Below are 23,541 nucleotides of genomic sequence, written 5' to 3'. Positions count from 1 at the left end.
ACTTGCATATTTTATAATTTAAATAAAATAGTTTATGTACTTTCATTTTGTTTTAAATATTTTCATTGGCATTACAAAAGGATGTACGTATGTAAGTAGGTATTGTTATTTGCTATTTTATGTACCCTGCATTTTTTTATGAAAACAAAATGTTGACCTTAAAGCTGTAAAGCAATTTTCCTCTCAAGTATTGTTTATAGCAATGGGTGGACAGACGGATTAACCATTAGCCATAAAAATTCAGCTCATCTAACGTTGAGCCAAGAATAGTTGTTGTTGTTTTTGTGACTCGGGAAGGGTACATTATCATCTGACTTAAGTTCAACCTGTTTACATGACTGACTTAGCTAGCTGGCTGGCTGACTGCTGCACCTAAATGGACGTTTATATACCTCAACAATAAAAATAGTACATACATATGTAGGTATGTGAAAATATGTATGCTGACATTGTGAACACAGTTGTGTGTTTGTTCATACGAACATAAAACACAGCTTTCAACAAAAGAATGTAAAACTATTTCGTTTTTGTTTTTTTTATTTTTTCATGAAACAATTTCAGTGACATATTATTCCCATTTGAAATTGTAGTTTTGTGTGTGTGTGTGTGGGTGAGTGGGTTTGTGTATATTTGCATGTAAACAAGAATGCATTGTTGTAATACAAGCTAACATTTTTCAGTTGGTAATGAGACCAATTTCAAGGTGAATAACAGAAAGGAGTACTCTCAAATGTTTATATATTTGTCGTGAGTTATTTTCAGTGGTGATAGTTGGTATTTGAAATTAATATTTGAAGTCATAAATCATGCAAAAGGAATTCGAAAGTATTGTATTCTTGAGAAGGCTGAAATTCGGGGTTTTGATAATTTGTTTAAAATTTTTAAGAGACATTATTCTAGAAGACTTCAGTAATATACTTCTCCAGGATAGAAATTAATTATATAAGTATACAAAAAGCCATGTTTGTAAACACGATACAGCCCACAGTTATGGATCAATCTTCACGAAATGTAGGATGGGTTAGCCCAATTAAGACACCTATTGTTTTTTGCAAAGATCGGTTAATATTTAGGGGATGAAAAGGACCAAATACTTAAATTTTGTAAGTCGCTCCAGAGGCCGCAATTATGGCCCAAACATCGCGAATTTTTACATGGAGAAATGGATCAAGCCAAAGTATAAGCATCGGTCAATATTTAGCGGGTCAAATGGACCCTGATTTTATAGCGTATAAATTTACTCCTGATGAACTAGATCCGACAAGTTGATAATATATCCAAGAGGAGTGGTTGGCCTTTAAATTGATACCAATTATATTTTATTGTTTGTTCTCGGATGTGGGAGTTACACGTAAATATTTACAGGTGCTTACGTGTTCAGATGTTATTTAGTAACTCATTACCACATTGGGGGCGGAAATATAGCTTGATCGCTGTGAAATGTTCCACGAGGTTCCAGTTATAATCAAGGGTAACGCCTATAATTTTCGGTTATGATCAGATAATAATTTTGGGATGACGTGAACCGAGAACTTATTTTTGTTTGTATTTTTTCGAGTCGATCTATAGGCCACAATTATAAGCCGAAAATCACAACACAAGCCACGGTCAAGGGAATATGGACAAGTAATTAGAAGGACTGTACTGAATATTTGTAATATTGGAAAATATGTCAGTAAGGAAGAGGTGCTCTTGACCTCTAATCGGGCAAGAGGGTCCAACTATCACGAAATATTGCCCAGGTTCGGAATTAAAAGTTAGAGTTCCGTGATAGTTGTGTAGGTTATCGTACTATACTGTTTCGCTCACTGGTTTTTAGTCTACATTGATGAAAGGTTATCTGAAGAACGATCGGGTAAAAGCGGAAAAGGACGATGAAGACATGCGAATATCGATTTCTTGGGAACCTTATCTAAAATATTATAAGCGAAATTTTTGTAAAATGTTTGAAAGTCATAAAATCTCATCTTGTAGTTTTTTATTATGGTTCAATAAAATAAGGACGAACAATTTCCACACGAACTCGAGATATGTTTTACAAAAATATTTTCCAGTAGATTTGACTGAAAGACATGTGATCTCAAAAATATCCTGGACTGGGGTAGAAGGAGGATATGTTTTACAAAAGATTCCTCGTTCAATTTGATTGAAGACATGTTATCTCAAAAATAAACTGCAAATGTCAGCAAAAAAATTCAATACTTTATAACTCAAAAAAACTTGACCTGTGACAAATTTGTCATTCTGGGTTACCCCAAATCTTATTGTTCAGTGTATTTATTTTTTGTTTGGTTATAACAAACTGCTTAACATTTGGTATAAAATTATAATAAACCATATAAAATTATAATAATCAAGTAACCAAATCAATTCCTCCTCTTTTCGGTAATCATTTAACAAATTAAAAATATGATAAAATTAAAATATTAGTTATATTTTAATTTTGATGATTTTAATAATTTCAACTAATTTAGCTTTTCATGTTACCGACATTTTGTGGGGCGTCTCCGTAGCTAATTGTGACATTTGATGTAATCAACCACTTAACCTCAAAACATTTTGTATTACCCTAGGGAAAATATGTGCATTGCAACCGCAGCATCAAACACACACAGAAATTGTTGAGTTGTTCGAGTAAAACACGTTTGATTATTTGGCCTTATCTTTTAAACGGCTGTCAACAACGTTTTAACTTACATTTATTTAACAAACAACAACAACTAGAACCGGTGAATTTGAGAAACAATAAATTAATTAATAATTGTAACATACAGTATGCATTACAAAATTGAGAAAAAATAAATTTTTATTATAATACGTTTTTAGCGCCACACAAACTCACATATGGATGGCATCATCATCATCAGCTACACCGCATTGTGGCTCATGGCTAAGAATAAAATAGCTGAATGATTTGCTGACTAAGTGATGACCGTCCGTGCGGCTTACAGACATTATCGATTGCATTTCAAATATTACAAAATGTATATTTTGTATTTATTAAATGTATGACAGCCAGTCATACAGCGGGTATGATTGGACTTAAAAAGTACGTAAATATTGATGGCGTCGAAATATAATGGCAAATGTTTGAATGTGTATATATATTTGTTTTTAATATTGATTAAGTGTTTTTCATCATTAATCTTTTTCGTATTGTTTTTCATGTCTATAAATATTTGTGATACAATTTATTTATAAAACAAAGTCTAATCATTCATTAATCAAAAAGGGGAGCGAAGAAATAAAATTGAAGCTTTCGTTAAAAAGTGATTAGAATGATGATCAGATTATCAGTCTGTCAAATGATTAGAAATCAGCTGATTCTTAAAAAAATTGGAAAAATAATGCACGTGGTTTGGGTGACTTGAAACGAGTAACTTGCAAAATTTAAGTCAAGTAATATTTTTAAATGGGCAATTTAAAAACTGAAACAAAATAATAATAAAGAAAACCAGTGAGCGGAGCAGTATAGTCGGACGGTGCCGACCATATGATACCCTACACAACTTCTACGAAAATCTAACTTTTTGTGGTTCTATATTCTGAACTTGGGCAATATTTCCCGATATTTTTACCCTCTTGACCGACTAGTCTAATTACTTGCCCAGATTCCATTGAGCGTGTGTTGTGATGTGATGTTCGGCTTTCAATGTGGTCCACTTCATCCCAAAACTATTATCTGATCATCGCCGAAAATTATAGGCGTTGTACTTGACCATAACAAAGCGATCAGCGCTATATTTCCGCCCTCTAGTGTGGTAATAGGTTACAAAATAATATATTAATTCGTAAGCACCCGTAAATATTTACGTGTAACTCCCCCATCTGAGTACATACGACAATATAACTGGTATCAGTTTAAAGATCAACCCCTCCTCTTGGATATACTATCGACTTTCGGCTTTATGTCTTTCAGGAGTAAATATATATGCTATATAATACAAATTTTGTAATTTTTCACACAAAAGTCAGGGTCCATTTGACCCGCTAAATATTGACCGATCTTTATCAAAACAGGCATACTTATTCTTTGGCCCAATCCCCTTCTCCATGTAAAATTTCGCGATGTTCAGGCTATAATTGTGGCCTCTGGAGCGACCAGAAAAACCGACAAAAATTTAGTATTTGGTCCATTTCATCCCCTAAATATTAAGCGATCTCCACCAAAAACAATAAGGGGTCTTCATTGGCCAGAACTCAACCTACATGAAAAATTTCGTGAAGATTGGTCCATAACTGTGGCCTGTATCGTGTTTACAAATTATAATGGACAGACGGACGGACACACATATTTAGATCGACTCAGCTAGTCGAGATATGACGATCGGTATACATAAAGGTGGGTCTAGGACCAATATTTCGCGGCGTTACAAACTCTTAGGGGCTGCACAAAGCTATAATACCCTGACAACATAGTTGTGTAGGGTATAATTATATAATTAACAAATAAATAATCCTTACTTCCTCACAATTTTGTTTTGTTCTCAAATTTTCCTAAAATGAATCAAGTTTTATTTTCTTAAATTTCCTATGGCTTTAGTATACTTCTTACTGATAGTGAAACCTATCAGGTATGTATTTTCAAATTAAAAACGTATACAATTCCAAACTCAATTCATGTACATTCATTGGATAAGATGAAATCAATGAAGCGTTAACTGCCATTTACTAAGTCTATATGCAAATCAATTAAATTTTAAGAATTCTAAAATAAAATGACATATTTTTGTTTAAATTCTTTATCTTCATTTCCAAATTAAATGGAAATGGATTTATTATGCTTGAATGCTATTTTTCTTAAACCGAAATCCTTTTGACAACTGGTCTTCGGGCTGCATTTGCAGTCGCCCACCACAAAAACCCTGAATACCACAAACTATTGGCTAGTATTTTAATTATGCCAACAAATTAAATTGTAAATGCAATTTGCGTTTGTGTATGTGTGTGTATGAGAGAGTGTTAGTTAGATTTTAATTTTCTATTTAAATAAATTGCATTTAATTTATAATATCAAAATACAAACATAAGCATGCATATTCTTTTGAGAAATTTTGTCTATTAAGAAAAGTCTGGCGGATCTTCATAATATTTTGAGTGTTCTATTTAATTAAAGGGAATTAATTATTTGACATAATGTTAAATGCTTTATTTCATTTGCTATTAATGTTAAATGAAATGCTTGGGGAAGTCATAAATAATGGGGTAAATATGTGGGATTGTCAAGTGTGAATAATACCTTTGACAATAAAAAACTATAAAATCTCAGATGGTCCCGAAAAAAAAATCATATAAAAAAAATTCTGATCTCATAATATGATTACAGTTTTCATAAAACTTCATTTCTTTATTATTCGAATATTTTCAAAATTGTGAACAAATGTGGGGTTATAAGAAGAAATGAACTAATAGAGATAACTGAACTGAATCTATGTTCAATATAAATATTACGATATATGGTCCAATATGGACTATATCTAAAACAAAAATTGTTCAATTTAAAAATTATAAAAATGGTGACTCATTGCGTTTGATCCATGAGAAAAGTTCGGAAAATATTAGATACTCCATTCGCATCATGTTACATTTACACTTTTTCCACAACCATTCTTTATGGGAAAGGTTCTAGAGGGAGTAGCCCGATAGGCTCCAAATTCAGATATAAATATATTAGGTTGGGGAAAAAGAAATCCATTATGAAAGTGTCGATAAAATCGGAGAAATGATCGAAGTTGACCGGCATGTTAGCAGTCGTAACATCGCCCAGGAGTTAAAAATCTACCATAAAACTGTTTTAAACAATTTACCCAAAGCTGGATTCAAAAATAAGCCGATATTTGGGTGCCACACCAATTAACCGAAAAAATAGGATGGATCGAATTTCCATCTGCGAAGCCTTGGCCAAACGGAATGAGATAGACCCATTTCTTAAACGGATGGTGATTGGAGATGAGAAATGGATCACATATGATAAAATCGTCAAAAAGCGGTGAAGCACCTAAAACGGTTGGCCAAACCAGGACTAACGGCCAGGAAGGTTCTGCTATGCATTTGGTGGGACTGAAAGGGGATTATTTATTATGAGTTGCTTTCATATGGCCAAACGCTAAATTCTGTTCTATACTGTTAACAACTGGACCGTTTGAAGATAACAATTGACCAGAATTGGCCAACAAGAGAGGTGTCGTGTTCAACCAGGACAACGCTGGGCCACACATATCTACATTGACTCGCCAAAAACTTCGGGAGCTTGGTTGGGATGTTTTAATGCATCCGTCATCCAGTCCGAACTTAGCACCAAACGATTATCTCCTTTTCTAGGATTGCAAAATTTCTTTAATGATAAAAAAATATATCTGGGGAGTATTGTGATAATCAACTGCTAGAGTTTTTTGAAATTAGAGAGTAGTAGGTCGAAGCTTACGAAGTTGCCTTTAAAAATGCAGTAACTCATACAACAAAACGGTGTATATTTGGCCCAACTCGGACATTTTGAAGCATGTTACATAAAGTCCTATAGTTCATATAAAATAAGGGATTTCTTTTTCCCCAACCTAATATTTTAAAATTTAATTAAAGAATATTTTTAATGGATTTTTTGAATTTCTTTGACAAATATTTTATTGAGAAGCCACACTCGCAGTTTTTAATATCGATAAAATCCGAAAAATAAATTATCTATACCACTTATATTAAAAATTATGTAAAATGTTAAAAAATCATGACCATTTTTAGTATGTAATGTTTAATTTTACATTATTCTTTCCTCAAAATATACTATATAATTTCTAAGATGCCGTTTCATGTATAATGCCAATTAGCATTTGGAAAAAATAAAACTGCCGGCATTTCTCGGCCAATAACAATTCATAAAAATTCACTTAAAAATCTGACTCATTATTATCTTGTCCAAATATACATATATGTGTGTATGAATATGTTTGTATCTGCATATTCATGTCTGCCATATATTCATACATATGGTGCTTTCTTTCTCTAGTCTGTTTAAAATAATAAATTTTCTTGCAATTTTGGTTATAAAAATAAAAACAACAACAAAAAGCGACAGCTCCGATGTAGCCTCTGTCACCAGCACCATAATTCTTATGGGTGTGTGTACGCGATTATTTTGTTTTCGTATTGTGTGTGTACTTAACGAATTGACACACTTTTTTCGGGTTATATCAGATTTTGTTTAAATTATTTAAGCAAAAAAAATGACGTCATATCTGAATAAACAAAAGCATAAAAAATATTTTTTTCTTTTTTTATGATATACCAAAAGAGAAGACAAAATATAGAATGAATTAAGGCAATTTGACAAAGGTCGGTCGGTAGATCTATGCCTATGCGGTTGTTTGGTTACTCATCGCATGTATATGCCATGGTTTTTGGTGGGCAACAAAACATATGCTGGCCATATAGAATAAATAATCATAAAAAAAGTAAAATTTATATTTTGAAATAAATATCCATGTGTTTTTTTTTTTTTTGTACTTGTGCCCATTTTTTATAATTCAATGTTGAATATTTTCTTCTAATAACTGGATAAAGAAAAACAAAAAGATCAGCATGAGGGTGGGGGTTTTTATCGTAACAAACGATTTGCTATTGAAAATTTGAAATGATGTTTTTATCTGAAAGGATTTAATGGTTTCTTATAGTTCAAATATATATTTTTTCAAATCATTTTAGCATTTGATTTATGATTGCTAAAAAAGTTTTTTGTGTTTATTGCTTAAAACATATGTCTTTTAATGTTGATTTCGACATATATTTGTGTTATTATTTTTCTTTGAATATTTTTTAAATGTCTAAGATTAAAAGCGACACCTCGGGACAGTTGTGCAAACAAGTGGTTGTCATATAGCTGTTGTGCATTTTTTAATATATATATATATATATATATGTATATCTATTTAAGACATTTGTTAAAAAATAGAAAATATATGAATAATATTGTTTACAATTCAATAAACGAAATACTTTTAATGAAGGTATATTGTTTATTGGCTTTAATATTTTTTTCATTTTCTTTAGAATTCATTTGAGTTTATATTTTGTATATTTCAAGGACATGTAAGAATTTGTTTTCTTTTAGTAAAAACTGAGCTTACCATTACAAATTTTGATATATTTGCGATGTTGTCTATTAGTTGTTCTTTATGAAATCAAACAATATTTTCTACGTAATTACCTGCAAAGAAATAATAAAAACATATATATTAATATAATTATATTTATGATTATAAAAATGTATATTTAAATAAGGTTATTTATACAATGTGTGGACTTTTGAATCGCTAACTTCAAAAGTATATAATAAAAATGTAAAATTATTATTTGTTATGTTATATATTTATAATATTTGTGGTAATGTTAGAAATTTTGAAATGTATACTAAATATCATCATCACCACAGATATGTTAATACGTGGACCACATATCCTTCCATGTGTTAATAGTGCTCGGGTCATATTTATGGTCTGAAAACGATGAGATAAAATACAAAAAATAAATCGTTGGTTCAAAGTGTTTTCATTTCCATAACATAGTTCTTTTCGGTTACCTACGAACGATGCAGGATAAGAAATTTATTTCTAATTTTTAATAAGAATCGAGAAGGACACATTATCCATAATGTCAATCAAATGATTAATAATTTTGAAGAGCATTTCGTTGGCTGAACTTTATTTCTGATGTGTCATTTTTTACTTCTTTGTTTAAACCTTAGTTAATTATCTATATTTTATGTTGGACCCTCAAAGGCAGGAATACTATATTTGTATGTTTTTGATGTTCCTTCCCAAATTTAACGAGTTCTATTCCGCTAAACAATACAAAATATTCTTTCAAATATCTACACTTAGACTATATCTACTTTTTAGAAATTAAATTTAGCTCCATATAATTTCGTCCGATTTTATGTTCCAAGGATGAACTTGAAGCGAAATTTTGACCATTCAGTATATGTGTAGTACATATACACATAGTGATGTAATGTATTGTATAGTCGGTCCGTACGACTTTTCTCCTTTTAAGGGCCACCATTCTCGAGGTCAAAATTTTTTTTATTTAATTCGATTCTACGCTTATTCAAGAATGTCCCTACAAAATTTCAAGTGAAAATCTCAAGAACTCTTGAAAATGTAGCCGATTTATTGTGTCAGCATCAAGTGACGGCTAAAGGGCTTCTCAAACTTTAAACGCGTTTTTCTCTTTTGCGAATGGCGGGCACGATAACTCAAAAACTAATAATCCAATCGGTTCCAAATTTTTACACGTTTCTCTGTGAGTGTATAGCTATAGTATGAACTAAAATAAAGCCAATCGGTGAAGATTTTCTTTGATTTTTAACTTGGTTTTTGGTAAAAAATTGGCGATATTTTTTCAAAGGTCCGTCATTTTGTTAATTTTAGATCGAAGTCAATAATCCTAGTTCATACGAGAGCCAGACATGTACTCTTTCTAACACCGATGGAATTTTCGGATTCCGATGTTGCAGTGAGGAATTATCATGCCCGCCATCAAAAATAAGGACTTTTCTTTAATTACAAAAAACAATAACAAAACAATATAACAAATTTTCATTTTCTTCAAATATATATTTGCAAAGTTACAAACCTTGACAAGCATTGGTATTGATTTACCAGCCCATTGAAAATCTTGAAAAATTAAAATAGAGAATGGGTGGGGTTCCCTTAAGGAAAAAGAAATCCATTATTTTTATATGAACTATAGGACTTTATTTCACATGCTTTTGATTTGTTGCCATTTTAAAGGTAATTTCATAATGCCTCTCACATAGAAGTCCTGCTCTCTACTTGGAAAAAACTCTAGTAGTCTCCCTAGATACCAATTTTTTATCATTTAATAAATTTTGCAATGCAAGAAAATTATGATAATCGCTTGATGCCAAGTCCGGACTGTATGGCGGATGCATAAAAACTTCCCAACCAAGCTCCCGAAGTTTCTGGCGTGTCACTGTTGATGTGTGAGGCCTAGCGTTGTCCTGGTGGAACACGACACCTCTTCTGTTGCCTAATTCTGATCGTTGGTGGTCAATTGATATTCTTCAAACGGTCCAGTTGTTGACGATAGAGATCAGAATTTAGCGCTTGGCCATATGGAAGCAACTCATAATAAAATAATTACCTTTTAGTCCCACCAAATGCATAGCAGAACCTTCCTGGCCGTTAGTCCTGGTTTAGGCGCCGTTGGAGGGGCTTCACCGCTCTTGGACCACGATCGTTTTCGCACAGGGTTATTGTATGTGATCCATTTCTTATCTCCAGTCACCATCCGTTTAAGAAATGGGTCTATATCATTCCGTTTGGCCAATGTTTCGCAGATGGAAATTCGATCCTAGTTTTTTCTGTTAATTAGTGTGACACCCAAACATCGCAATTCTTTTTGAATCCAGCTTTGCGTAAATTGTTTAAAACAGTTTTATGATCGATTTTTAGTTCCTGGGCGATGTTACCACGGCTGACATGCCAGTCAACGTCGATCATTTCTTCGATTTTATCGACATTTTTATAATGGATTTCTTTTTCCCCAACATAATATTATATGTAGCTCGGCTTGTCCCATATTTTTAATATTTTTTAGAACAAATGTTTTTTTAATGAAAATTGAATGAATCCATTCATTTATAACTTTTTTAATATTTCAATTATTTTTATTTTTAAAGCAAAATCGCCTACTACTTTCTCATTTGCTTAATTATAAATGTTTATTTTTATTATCTTATCTTAGTCTCTGACTATCGAATACTTTCAACATATTGACTACTCAATAAAAATATTTAAATAGAAATCAAATATTTGTCCATCCAGCGGCAGTCTTTCAATAAATATTGAAAACGGAATAATAAATTAAGAGGCATTGTCGTAGAAAATGCCGCCTACAGTCTCTTTGCCAATTATTGAGGATATTTGTTTGACAATGTCATTTTTTGCTAATGAAACATAAGTGCATAAGTTTTGTTTATTTATTTATTTTTTGTTTATGCTTAAAATACCCAACCAATGTTGCATTTCAAACAAAATGGCTAAGAGATTCACATTTTTGATATTTTCACTTGCCGCATTTTGAAAAATGTAAGAATTTTGAATTGAAACTATTTGGCGAAATGTCTAGAAATAGTTCTGCGGTAATTAATGTCTAACAAATTGCCATATTGTCTTGAATTTTGTTTTTTTGGTTTTATTTTGGTCTATGCCAGCAAAAAGATCAGCCAACTGTAGAGAACATGGATTTAATGCCAAAGCGGAAATGACGTTTAACCGACAAAATTGTATGCTTTTCTTGCACGCAGCAGAGCATTAAATAGACTTCTAATCAAAATTATGAAATGAAACATTTGTTGGTTTATATATTAATTTTGAATTTATTTATTTTTTATGGTATATTAAGGAAATTTAATGTGGCGACAAGAAAATTATATAAATTTAATATACCAAATAATTTATGTTATGTTTAATTCATGTTGTCAAGAAAGTGTTCTTTTTCTAGAGATTAACCGGAAGAAAAATTATTAATTTAATGGATTGAAGAATAAATAAAAGAAAAGAAAATTACAATAAATTCGAATCAATACTTGATGATCCTAACAAAATTATTTGAAAGAGAAAATCGATTTTCAGAAAAAAAAAAACGTTTTCGGTGGACAAATGCAGAAAAAATCATGGACCTTGGTATGGGAATCGATGTTAGTGTGTATGTATCATATTTTATTCGCACTAAAATAATTGGTAGTAAGATATGCATAAAGCTGCAATTTTGGTATAAAAAAATTGGTATAATTGTTACTTGGGTAGAAGAATCGGGCTAACATTTGTTTGTGATGGATCTTGGTCTATACAACTGCCTAGAGGAGTTACTTTTGGCAACTCGTATTATTATATTATTCTTTAATATTATGAAAATCAATTTTTAGTTGTGTTTATTTTTTTTTTAATTTATTTATCTTAAATCGATACAAATCAGAAATTCTAATTTTTTACTATTCCAACTAAAGCATTTCAGAAATTCTTGAAATATTTCTCTTAAATGATAAACGAAATCATTGAACTCTAATAATCTAAAAAATTCGAAAAATACAAAAACAATTTTCCCAAATGAATTTAAAAATCAGCATATGGCATGGCGGTAATTAACGTCTTTGCCAAGAACTATTATAATAGCCAATATAGCGTGTCGGAACATGTTGTTCGCTCTATAATGATCCAATTAAATTTAAATTAAAAAGACAAATGTATTTTTGTTTGAAAAATAGAACTAGAAAATTTTTAATATTTCAGATGAAAACAAAACACTGAGAAAAAAAAAACGAATTTTTTATTCATACAGGTGTTTTGCGAATTGTTGGGTGAAATATATATATATATATTAACACCCACACAAATGGCTACTTAGGCATTTATTTTCGTAGAAGAAAATGTGGAAAACGCTCCCTTTGTCTGATAATTAAATGAATGTGATTCACAAATATATTTGCTTTACTAGCATTTAGGTACGGCCTCTAGTAAACATAAACAACCTGTTTCACTACAATTCTTAACAAATGAAATCGAATGAGTTGCTAACTAACGAACCATTGGTTTTTGAAAAAAAAAATATATATATATATATCTCATTCACAAAAGCGCCAATATTCTTGGCTCTTTGGGGTATTTTTTTTAATAAATGCTTTACAAGTAAGAAAATAAATTAAAATTATTTATTAGATCGAGTAACCGGCAAAATTGGAAGCGTTATGCCCTTATAAACCTTATCAAAAAAAGGGCATAATTTTTCTGGGGACTTTTGGATAGGTCGTTATAAATTCTGTCATTATAAACAATTTCGGCTGTATAAATCCCTATGTTATCTTTTAAAAATAATGTTACGAAAAAATGTCCAAAAATGGCTTCAACTTTAGAACTACATTTCCCAATTCAATATGTTTCACAAAATAAGCCCCTTAAATAAATCGTCATTAGTATTTAAGTGACCAAATTAGAATCATGATCAATATTTTCATAGAAATCTTATGTACATCTGTCCACCAATCACGCTAACTCTCACCCATCCATCTCTCTAGCCCACTCCTTTAATAATGTCCTTGGCTTAACATAACAAATATTTGAGGAAATTTTCCTGCCTAACACCACACAAAATAAGCCTAATTGATTCCACGAAATAAAATGTAAATATGTACGTAATATATGTTTGTTTGTATGTTCGTGTTAAGGCTTATCCTTGATTTCAATAAAATAAAATCAACATCTTCTTCATGTTGTTTGTCATTTACTGGATCACTGAGTGACTCACTGACTGACTGACTGACTGACTAACTGTCTAACGAGTGTGACATTATTGACAATCACTTGTTGTTGCTGCTGCTACTTCTGATTTGATTTTCTTTCCTTTTGGTTTATTTTGCATGTGATGACAGCATTTACCAATCACAAATCTCTTAGGCAAGGGTGTGAGGGAAAGGACTCCATGGCTCAGCTAGTTAGTCATGGCCAATGTCAAAAAGTGTTTTTCTTTGTAGCAATGTTTCAATACCATGTATTATATATAAGTCTACTTAGCGAAGTTAAAAGGATAATGGATGTTGTACATCGGTTTCAAATGTTGTTGTCGTTGTTAGAAACACAATTTAAATCGTTTGATATTTATTGTGGATATTAAATGCGTTTTAGATAGGAATAGAAAAAAGATCTAAAAAGACACTCTTATAAAAATTGAGGTTCCTAAAATTATACTCAAAATATCCTAGTCTTTGGAAATTTTTCAAGAAAAAAATTACAGCCACATTATTGAAAATCCTTAATCCTAAACAGTATTCCATAAAATTTGATTACTTTGAATCATATTAAAAAATAATGTTAGAAAACATAAAAAAATCATGACCATAGAAAAAAATTACTTTTAACAACTACACGTCCTTAGAAAAAAGGTTTTTAAAATAACCAGATTCCTAGAAGAAATATTCTTACAAAGTCCTCGTCACTGAAAACATGTAAGCCCTTAAAAACAAAAACTTGTAAGAAAAATTTACATTACATGTCCGTAGAAAAAATGTTTTTAAACATCCACGTCTTTAAAAGAACATAGAAAAATATTATTAAAAATCTGAGACTTTGGAAGTCCTTGAAAAAGAAAAATTAAATATAGAAGAATTTCGAAGTCCATAAAAAAATATGTTTAACGTAATAGAAGTGCACAAAATTCTTAAAAAATACACGTCCAACGAAGCACAACAATATATTTTCAAAAATATCCTCACTTTATTCAGTCTTAGATAGAATATTCAGATATTGGATATTCAGGAATATTCAGACTTTGGGATATAAACAGATATTTCGATAAGGTGAAGTTTTATTTGTATTTGTTGTGGATATAAAAATGGAGATATCTTTAAAAGAATTGAAATAGTGTCGATTAAGTTCAAAAGAAGAGGTATCCTTTCCAATAATATTCTGGTCATGCTCTCAATAGTCTGTCTAGGAAGCCTATTTATATGTCGGCAGCGCCTGAATAGAAAAATATTTGCCCAACCTCCACAACTCAAAACCAAATAAAGGTCAGATAATAAGTTACTCCCCATAGCCCCGTACATTGGACAAGATGGATGAGTCAGATAATTTTAATGATTGAAAAAAATTAGGTTAATTGCGAAACCTTTCACAGCTATACAATATCAACTATATTATGCTAATACAAAATCTCGACTTACAAACAACTACACGAATATACTTGAAGATGTTGTGCATTTTAATACGAAATGTTGAAATGAACAATGTTTGGATTTTGTGCCGATTTGAAGATGAAGTTGTCTTTCAGGGCAGTTTTTGGCTACGTCGATGATATCTTCCACCTTCTATTCGTTTTTGTATTTGTTACTAACATTTTTATATCCTTTACCATTTCACTTTTCTCCAAAAGGGAAATGTTAATATTTCCCATTGACTTGAGGTTATTTTAGAAGAGCCAAAAGCTTTGATACAATCATTGTCAGCACAAAAATATAAATATATATGTACGTCTACACATATATACAATCATAAATTCATGTTTCATAATTCATATGTTTTATTTATTTTTGTAATTCTTTCACATAACATTTGTTGTACATATCCTGATTTCTTGTTCCTCAGGCGTTGTTGTTGTGCTTTTTTTAAGTTTTTTGTTCTTTTTCTGGTATCTGTCGGAAACTGCCACCGCCAATGGCATTTCCGTTTAAATTGTGAGTGCGTTTTTTTAGATATTTATTCATGCATATGTAAATATTATTTTATTGACTAATAAAATAGCTAAAAGGAATTCGACAAGAAAAAAACAACAACGTCATGTGTGAGAAAGGTAGAAGGAGATTCAATTCGTATATGTATAAATGTTACATTTCTATTTTTCATGATCTCTAGGCAGGAAAATGGGAAAAACTTGACCTGGAGGTAAGCAGAGTGGTTGGGGTTTTTTTCTTTCTCTAGCGTTTTTTTGAGGAAATACAATGCCGAAGGCTTTGATTTGAATTCAATTTCCGTTTGCTTTCGTCTCAAAGGCTGTTTGTATCGTCTTTTTATTCAATTTACTACGTGGTGGAACTGCAGGTTTGAATAAAAAATTCGAATGAACAATGTGGCATTTGACTTCTTCTTCTTCTACAAAAATTTGATATATTAAATTTTATTTAAAACTATTGATTGGTTGTATAGCCGATTACATTTGAAGTTATTCATAATTCTATAATATAGAAATATTTTAAGCACCAACGGACAATCTTATACAAAGTAACGTCAACTTAAATTATGGATACATGATTTTTCCAAATAACTTCTAAATAAAAGAGAAGCTCTACAGTATTTCAAAATTATACATTCACTTTGAAGTTTTGAAATTTCACTTAAACATACCTCAATATCTCTACCCACATCCTTTATGATCGATATAAAGGATTACTGATGACTGTTCACTTTTAAAACCTTCACATAATTGCAGAGCTATGTCCTGCATTTGACAGACACGATGAAACCAAATATCTTCAATTTGACATCAACGATTTGGTCAATTAACCATAATTGGCACATTCATAATTTATAAGTCGCCACCACCACCATCACCACAACGACAGTCGACGTACATGTACGTGCCGAATTAGGCAAATGCCATGTAATGGCAATAGAAGATTGGCTGCTTGTCTTTGGGGATAACAATAAATATACATACATAAACACATACATGCATACGAAAGTCCTGCAGGAATTAGCTTAGCTGAGTTATAATGGTCGAACGTCTGAACTAAATTAATTTTTGGTTGTTATATCAATATATGATGGCAGAATGGCTGACTGACCGATTGATGGACATTTTTCGTAGTTGTACTCTCTTTTGATAGCTGGTGATATTAAAGTAATGTTTTATCATTACCAGCTTTCTAATGGTTAGTAAAAAAGAAATAAAAAGGAATCGATTAGAATTTTCGTTGTGGTAAACATAAGTTAATGAATATTCTTCTGCTTTTGACTTTTTATTCGTTTTTTTGAGCGATGATCGGGCAAAAGTGGAAAGGACGAGGAAAACCTACGATCATAGATTTCTCGCCTGTGGGGACCCAATGTAAAAATTTATGAGCGAAACTTTTGAAGAATATTTTGAAATCAAAAAATCGCCCCTTGTGGTATTTAGTTTACTGTTCAAGGACTCCAGATAGAAGTACGAAATGTTTAACAAAAATATTCCTCATTCGATTTGACTGAAGAAGTGTCCTCTCAAATATGACCTGCAATAGCCGTAACCAAAGATAAAAGGGGTTTCCTTCAAGACTTTAGAGTATGGTCGTCAAGGGTTTTTTATATCCATAAGAAATTTTCCACACCCAAAATACTGTTGCACATTTTTATTAGTCACCTGCTTATTTCCGATACTTCGTTAGAGAATGTGTGAATTATTTAAAGATATCTAAATATCTTATTTTGTTTTCACAGAAAACTGCATGTGCCAGAAGAGCTAATCAACAATGTTAACCATAATTAAAGTTTTAGTAGTATTAGTTTATTTCCAAAACTAATTCCAAATTTCATGATTCGAGCTTTAAAGATTCACACATATCTTAATTTTACCAAATGCTGTACCATTTAGTACATATTTATATAAAGCCAAAAGAAATCATATTTCACAATTTCAAGGCTCCAGCCCGATCGCTTCACTCAAATGTGATTGTACCAAATTTAGTACAATTTAGAACACATTTGTTTCAATTTTCCAAATCACCAACATAGCCCAATCCTGAACCCCAACAGTGATCCCAACTTCAAATTTTATGATTACAGCTTTGTCGATTGGCCCAAATCTACATTTGGTACCATTTAGAACCTATTAGTACCACTTTTTTTAAAACTTTCAGCATATCCCAATCCTTCAACCCAACAATGATCCTAACTCTAAATTTTAGGAACCTAGCTCTATCAGTTCACCCTAAATTCAAATTGTACCAAATTTAGTACACATTAGTGCGTGTTTCCAACACTTCCTACATTGGTCAATTCTACACCCCACTAACACAGATTCAAATTTGAAGATCGGTTTACCCAAATCCACATTTGGTACCATTTAATACACATTAGTAAAAATGTAAAAAACTTCCTTAATATCCCAATTCTACACTCCAACACTGACCCTAACACAAAATTGTACTTATAGTATACATCAGTATATGCATTCTAAACTATATGTACCCCAGAAGTTTTTCAGATTTTCATTTAAATTGATATCTGAAACTATCTACGAATCCACAAAACTAGAACTCCCAAGCTTCCACAACATTTGACGTAACTTCTTACGTCTAATTATGAAAATTTTTAAATTTCATTAAGAAGTTTATTCTTCGAAAGTATGCCAATAAGATTATGACTGAGGCGTGGGTGTAATCTGGCGCCAAAGTCCAAAATATCATTTCATTCCTAACAATAATTGTCCCCAAAAAAGGTAGATTCATAATTTAGAACCCAATATTTCTTATGATTTGCTTAAAAAGTCGAAAAGATTTCTTAACCAATTCACAAAACGAACAGTTGACAAATGCTTTTATTAACATTTTTGGAAATACAGTTATTTTGAAAATGTTCTTTTGTTCAAATTCCTAGAACGATTATTCAAATTAATCAATATCAATTTTAAAATTAGTTAATCTTTAATATGGAACTAACTGACAAACTGCTGTGGAGATTTTTGAAAACTAGTTTGTTGGTGTTCTTTTTTTGAAAAAAAAACTTTTTCATTAATAAAATCAACAACTGCATGATTATGCAAATTAAATAATTAAGGTAAACACACAAAAAATCTAAATAACAAATAAAACTGATTCTGTGACGTTACCTTATATGGAAATTTTAGACATGGCCATTGACAATTTTTGCTAGTTTGTGGGTATTTTCGTTATTGTTGTTTTGCTTGTAATACGATACTGACCTAAAAAGAGAAGAACGAAGGAAAAAAAATAACATAAATAAAATATATTATTTACAAATCATCAAGTGTGGTGATTTTAAACAAATCTAGCAAATATTGGTATTTCATATTTACAACTAATTTGATAATAAAATGACATTGACTGACGCCCCTTTTTGACTGTCAAATGGACTGGCCATTGTCCGCGTAATGTCATCAATGTGATTTATAATTCCATGATTTTCTAGAGGTTTGCATGATGTGTTTGTGTCGTTGTTGTTGTCCAAATTAAGATGAATGTCACTAATTAACAAATTGAGATTAGGGCGAAATTCCAGTAGTATCTTCATTATTACATATCGCCCAGTAAATATGTAAATATTTGGAATAAATTATCTTATTAGGTATTCAAGCAGGTGTGATGAGGGTTTTTACAATGTAAATGTGGTTAACCTTACAACTCTTGAATATATACCAAATTTAATAGGCACAAATTTCACTGAAAGGTGAACTAGTTAATTCTAGAAAAAAAAATTATTGGGAATTTGTGAGAATATTATATTCTCGGTGTCATTCACCTTTAGGCTAGGATTAAAAAAAGAATCAATAAAACCTAAGTCTTAAAAATATTGTCTTCATAAATTCATTTAACACTTTGGTTTCCTAAGGCGTAAAATTTCTAAAAATATTTTTTTTTTTCTGAGAACAAGAAGCTCTTACAGGGGTTTACAAATTAGTGGAGTCAATATTTAAAAATCTAAAAAATGCATAAGAACAAAAGTAAATAAAAAAGAAGTGAGCGGAAAAGTATAGTCGAACGGGGCCGACCATATGATACCCTACATAACTTCCACGAAAATCTAACATTCTGTGGTTCTATATTCTGAGCATGGACAGTATTTCACGATATTTGCACCCTCTTGACCGACTAAAGGTCAACAAATATTCCTAATATCCTAATGTCCACATTCCCTTCACCGTGGATTGTGTTGTGATGTTCGGCTTTCAATTGTGGCCTATAGATTGACTCGAAAAAACTTCATCCCTATATTATTATCTGATCATCTCCGAAAGTTATAGGCGTTGCCCTTGACCATACCTGGATCCTCATGGAAAGTTTCAAGGCTCTCTAGTGTGGTAATGGGTTACTAAATAATATATGAATATTTATGTGTAATTCGCACATCCGAGTACATACGACAATATAATTAGTATCAATTTAATGGTCAACCACTCCTCTTGGATATGCTATCAACTTCTCGGGTTTTTGTTCTTCAGGGGTAAATATAAACGCCATAGAATACACATTTTGTCATTTTTCACACAAAAGTCAGGGTCTACTTGACCCGCCAAATATTGACCTATCATTATTAAAACAGGCATGCGATGTTTGGACCATAATTGCGGCCTCTGGAGCGACCAGAAAATCAGACAAAAATAAAGTTTTTGGACCATTTCATCCACTAAATATTAACCGATCTTTAATAAAAACAAAAGGGGTCTTCATTGGCCAGAATCCATCCTACATGCAAAATTTCTTGAAGATTGGTCCATAATAACTGTTGCCTGTATCGCGTTTTAAAATTGTAATGGACGGACGGACACACATGTCTAGATCGACTCAGATAGTCGAGATATGATCGGTATACTTAAAGGTGGATCTAGGACCAATATTTCGCGGCGTTACAAACAATTGGGGCTGCACAAAGCTATAATACCCTGACAACATAGTTGTGTAGGGTATGAATATATTTTCCAGAACTTTACAAGTGAATTAAAAAAGTTCCAAGCACTGGAGTCTTATGAATGGGTTTTCTCGAATACCTTAAAAGTGGAGTTAAAATATATATTTTTGCCGAGCATCAGATCATCAGGGAAAGGGCTTTAAAAATATATATTTCTTACTGAACACATGCGTTTTTAAAAGTATTATTTTTCGAGCACCTTAGATGTTGGAAATTTGGCGAGCAAGACCACCATAGGAAAGGATTTTCGTTTCCGAGCAATAGTATCTCAAGCGAAGATTGAAAACATATTTTTTGAGTTATAGTACCTCAGGCGTGGGCTTTTAAAAATATAATTTTTTGAGCTTCAGAATGTCGGGGTTCGATTTTTAAAATATATATGGGCAATATTGCTAATTTTTTAATATTCCATTTTCAAAAAATCAGCGTTTTTGTTTTTGTGGCACATCAATGATTTTTGGTACACATATAGAGAAAAATTTTCTGACTCCGAAACCGTTCGCGATCAAATTTTTGGTTGATGCGCGCAAAAGTTATCGAGGTTTTAATTTTGGGTATAAGAAAAAATCTTAAAATTACGCCGTTTATTATATTGACCAAAAACGTTGATGTATATCTTCCTCCGTAAATAAGAATACGAATATATTATAATAATCACGATAAAGTTGCACATATTCGCGAAATATGAGAAAAATAAAAAAGATATAGCAGATTACATCAATATTTTCATTATATTAATGACATACACACACCTAAAAATTAATTTAAAAATATCTACATAATCTAAACACCATGATGAATCAAATGATATCAAAATCACACAAGTCCGTGTAGCGGTTTCTAAATCAAAGCGACAACAAAACAAGATATTGAGGAAAAATATTTGTTTTTGGTTCGAAAAAAATAATGTCATCATATTTATTTTTTTAATTGTATACAAGAAATTTCAGAAAAAATGTTGGTGTTATTTTGCTATTTTACCCGAATTTCGCCGAAAAATTGACATATATAATAATCACTTTTTGTGTATAAGTATCCGCCTTGCGGATTATATCAAGACCCTTCCGATAAATCTTAGAATTCTATAAATAGGAATAAATCTTAAAATAAAATAATATTATGAAATATACTATTTAAATTGCGTGTAAATCGCGTAATTCTCAGAATCAGTTGATGCGCATGCGGTTTCCGGGAAGTACTGAAGTTTATCTTCCAATCCATATATATTTTGCGAAATTTCATTTGACGGCTAAGATGTGCCACACGTTACATTGAAGTACCCAAAAAATCGTAAAACGCGAATAATTTCCGAAAACTCCATATGCCATTAACGCGCATCCGATTTCGGTGTGCACCCTAAAAAAATACATCGATCTATACCGATTTCAATGTGGTCCATTAAGAACCATGGATGTGCCAGCACAATCTATTTTTGAGATAAATTGCGTACATCTCTCTTTCGGCTGAAGTTTTTAAAGTTCTTTTTTCGAAAAAGATGAAAATCCGTATGAGGTCATTTATTGAAGCGGAAATGATACACAGAAAACGCAAATAAATCCGCGATATTTTCAAAAACATTTTTTGCCAAATTTCGTGTTTTTGGAAGGCCAGTTCCCGCCGTTCTAGTAGATGGATTTTCACGAAGAAGATTTTATATCATCCGAAACGTAAAAAACCTTATTGATCGCGGGTACCCATATCATTCAGTTGAGAGATATAAAAATTTGGCCCGAAAAATAGGTTTTTTAGAAATTTGATCGCACAAAATTCGCACCTTCGGATGAGTATTACTCTGAAGCTGTGCATACTACATACACAAAATACATATCAAATTACGCAGATTCACGACTACAATAATCTTATAATCGATTTTTATAAATTCCTGTTTGCGTACTTAAGCTCGAAGTAAAATTCAAAAAACACTGTCGTTCAAAATGTCAGCATCATTTAAAGGTAGATGCAGTTAAAATTTTGAAAATTGATACATAAGGGGCGTAGTCCCCATTTTGTTGGCTTCTAGTTTTATTTTGACACGAAGGCCGTGCAATGAGTGGCTTAGTCACAAATCGATAGAGAACATAAAAAACTGGTTCGCCTCAACCTGTTTTTACACATTTTTTTACATTAAAGTAGACACAGCTTCCACCAAAATAAAGTTTGGAGGTCAATATCATGAACAGTTTGCAACGACAGATCAATTAACCCAAAATTATTCACTTTTTTTCATATTCTTAAGTAAATCCGGAGTTATAAAGGGGTGAACCTCCGCTTCAGCTATGTTAAAAAATTGGCAATATTGCCCATATATATATATACTTTTTTGTTTTGAGTATCAGGGGCTCAGTTGTGAATTAAAAAAAAATTAGCTTGAGCATCAGGGTCATATGCATAGATTTTAAGAAATGAGTTTTTTTTGGAACATCATGACCTCGTATGTGGATTTAAAATTAGTTTTTCTCGATCAATAATTAATTAATTTTGAGCATCAGAATCTACGACGTCAATTTCAAAAACATTTTTTTGAGTATTTCTCAAGCAAAGGATCTCAAGCTTGGACTTTTAAAAATTGTTTTTTCTAAGCCCTAAAAATAGTTTTTTTTCTCAGGCTCCTAAGGCGTCGATTTCCATAATAGTTTTTTTATAGAGCATCAGAGTGTCAGGTGTGAATTAAAAAAAATTAAAAATCTTTTATTTTTTTCGTGAAGCAAGCGTGCACTTTAAAAAGTCAGTGAGTCCATAAGTATGAATATCATGTGATTGACATTTCTACAATATGCTGCTTAATTTAAAAACAGTTAAATTTCAAAAATGACAACCAAATTCGTTTTAAATGTCACACAACATCCACTCTCCAGCCAAAGGCAATTTAAAAATTGTCAATCTTGCAATATAATTAAGAGGCATAATTATCAATGCTGTCCCGCACTGTTGCCGCACCAAAGGGGATATAACAAACGGCATTTGGTACGCCAATGTGGCATTTATCCGTATGCCTATCTGTCCATTCAACTAAGTGTAACTGTATGCATTTCTGATTATGATGATGTCGATGTTTGTGATGATTATGGCAGATTTGTTTGTATATTAATAGCCCGAAAATTTATGCACATCCAGCGACGTTCAAACCCGCAACAATGAACCAGATTATATAAACATTTTGAATTTTTTCGATTTGCATGGATTTCTGGTAATTATTCTCCCGAAAATATTATTGTTATTTTGGTCTCAGGGCAATGTGGCGCCTATTTTGAAACATAAATATTATTTCATTTTACATTTGATGCAGGCACAGGCAATGCCACCATCAGACGCCCCATGTTTATTTGTTGTTGTATCTGTTGGCGTTGTTGGGGTG

The sequence above is a fragment of the Musca vetustissima genome, unplaced genomic scaffold, assembly GCF_032173495.1.
Source record: "Musca vetustissima isolate MV318-11 ecotype Yass unplaced genomic scaffold, APGP_CSIRO_Mvet_v1 utg7685, whole genome shotgun sequence".
Taxonomy (NCBI): Eukaryota; Metazoa; Arthropoda; class Insecta; order Diptera; family Muscidae; genus Musca; species Musca vetustissima.
This window is presented reverse-complemented; position numbering follows the sequence as displayed.